Below are 2,976 nucleotides of genomic sequence, written 5' to 3'. Positions count from 1 at the left end.
GACTGAGGAGGAGATACTGAACGAAAGCAAAATGACTTATGGGTCACCTAGCAAATCGTCTGTTCATAACAGACATGTTGAGCCACAAAAGTCCTCACCTTTAAATTTTGTTCCTAAAGGCTCAATTGATCCTAACGCTTCATTGTCATGTGCAGATAATAGCTCTGAAGTAAAGTGTGATGATGTTCATGGGAGTGAACCAGTTGTTATTTCAAACGTTTCTGAACCTTATTTTGAACATTATTCTGAACCAACTGAGTCTGACATTGCTTTTACTAGTTCTTTGTTTGCGTCGTTTTCTGCGTATGTTTCGTCTTGTGAGCCTGTTGTTTTGGGCAAAACTGAAAATGTTTGTGTGGATGATTTGAACAATACGTGTGGTGATGATTGTTTTTCAGCTAATGCTTGTGATACTAACATATCAAATGTTTCAGCTTGTGATAATGTTACAGGTGAGGTCCCCCAGGATGCATTCAGTGAAACCACTGAAACGACTTCTCAAGAAAATCAAGTGTATCCTGATTCTTCTTCTGAATCTGTCTCAGTGGGTGTCCCTAATGTTGAATCTAGTGGGACCCCATTGGAAACTGTGTTAAACAATGAATCAGAATCTGTGTCACAAGATAAATGCTCTGAGGAAATGCATGTTGATGAAACTTCTTCAGGATCAGAAATGAAACCTGAATCAGTTTCACACGGCAAATGCATTGAGGAAGAGCATATTGTTGAGACTTCTTCTTGCTTGGGAAGTGAACCTGAATCAGTTTCAGATGATAAATGTGTTGATAAAACGCATTTGGATGAAACTCATACATGTTCAAATTCGGAATCACGATTAAGTGAAAATGAAAAGGATGTTGGTCAAAACGAGAAATCATCAGAAGAAAATCAGTTAAAAGAAAAACCACAAGTCAAACATAGTCAGAAAACTAAAACGTTGAATCACACGAAATCAAGCAAACAGAGTCCAAATGTCAAAAATATTCAAAGTGTGAAACGTCAAACATGTTTTAACTGTGGCATTGCCGGTCACATTGCCAGAAATTGTGGTAAACTCCCAAGGACACCGAACAAGAAACCATCAGGGCGAAATCAGAAGGTCACGTCTAATCGATATCACTGTTCGGAGTCCATGAAGTCTGCAAGGACTAAGACGATGAAGAACAACAATCATCATAGGACTAGACCTTCTGATCAGGATTGGAATGCAGCCAAACGCCATAATCAATATCAGAATAGACAAACAAATTTTCAGCGTAATCGAAGTAATTCTTTTGGTAACGCATTTGAAAGTTTAAATTCTAACTGGTCGAGAAAGTTTTGGAAACCTAAAGTCAATGGCATGCAATCCAATCCAATGAAATCATATCATCAAAAGGTCGCCAACAAAAATGTTTCAAAATTTCTGAATAAAGATAATTTAGTTTGGCAGAGGGTAACGTATTTCGATGCTCAAGGAAAACCCAGATCCACTATGGGCTGGGTTCCTAAATCTAACTAATCCCGCTACTCGTGCAGGAACAGCTGTGGAGGACTACCGTGCGCCTGTGGTACATGGATAGTGGCTGTTCCAGGCACATGACAGGAGACTTATCCCAACTTGTGAATGTCAAAGAATTTAATGGCGGATATGTCTCATTTGCGGGAGGTGAATCTGGCAGAATCACTTTGAAAGGAACTGTTCAAAACGGTGTTCTCAGCTTTGAAAATGTCAATTATGTTCCAGAACAGAAACACAATCTGTTAAGTATTTCGCAGATTTGTGATCGAGGGAATTCAGTTCATTTTACAAAGAAGGGATGTCATGTTCTTAAGCCTGGGATTGTTATTCCAGAAGACTGGTTCTTGATGACAGCTGAAAGAAAGGGAAATGCTTACGTCATTGATATGAACAAGAAACCGTGTGAAGAGATCACTTGTTTATTTTCAAAGATCTCAGAGCATGATGGTCTACTGTGGCATCGTCGACTTGGGCACGTGAATATGAAAAATCTGAACCGTCTAGCTAAAGGTCAATTGGTACGAGATCTTCCGATCAAGGATTTCATGTTGGTGGAAAAATGTGTTGCTTGTGCGAAAGGGAAAGCTCATCGAAAACCTCATAAGACTAAACCAGTACCCTCGACAAAAGCTGTACTCGAACTACTTCACATGGATCTTTTTGGTCCAGTGAATGTGCTGAGTATGTTGCTGCTTCTGCTTCTTGCTCTCAAGTGGTGTGGATGCAACATCAATTGCAGGATTATGGTTTGACTTATCTTAACACTACTATTTACTGCGATAATGATGCTGCAATACAAATTGTTCGAAATCCTGTTTTTCACTCCAAAACCAAGCACATTGATATTAAAGTTCATTTCATTCGAGACTGTTTTGACAGAGGTCTGATTACTCTTGAACAAATCGACACAGATGCAAATGCTGCCGATTTGTTCACCAAACCTGTCAACAGCTCGAAATTCAGAGTGCTTGTGGATTTTCTAAAAATGATCCGTTTTACTGATTGAGCATGTTTTGTTTTTCGTAGGTAAATTTGTTCATAAAGTTTTCTATTCTTAGGTAGTTTTTATTTCTGCACAAATTTAGGGGGAGAAAAATCGAAAAATACAAAAACATTGAAAAATTGAAAAATACAAAAAGAGGTTCAAAAGGAAGTGTGGCTGGACTGGGAAATGAAATGAATTTTCACATTATGGTCGAGGGCTGACTCATGAAAGACCAGTATCGAAATAGTTTGACTCTAGTATGATGTGTTGGTAGGCTCTATCCTTAAGATTGGAAACAATAGCTGTTTCTGTTCAGAACTAAACTAGTCCATGACCTCAGAAAAGAAAATCACTTGGAATTAGCTCATGTCTATTTGAATGTTTGTATGTTTCCCGATACACACAATTTTGATCTGATTCTGAAATCTTATCTGAAAAAGTCGTGTACCTCCTCTGCTGCATCCAGATACATGCTGACCTGGAGGTGCTA

This window comes from Helianthus annuus, chromosome 6, assembly GCF_002127325.2.
Source record: "Helianthus annuus cultivar XRQ/B chromosome 6, HanXRQr2.0-SUNRISE, whole genome shotgun sequence".
NCBI classification, from domain to species: domain Eukaryota; kingdom Viridiplantae; phylum Streptophyta; class Magnoliopsida; order Asterales; family Asteraceae; genus Helianthus; species Helianthus annuus.
Note: the sequence above shows the minus strand (reverse complement) of the source record.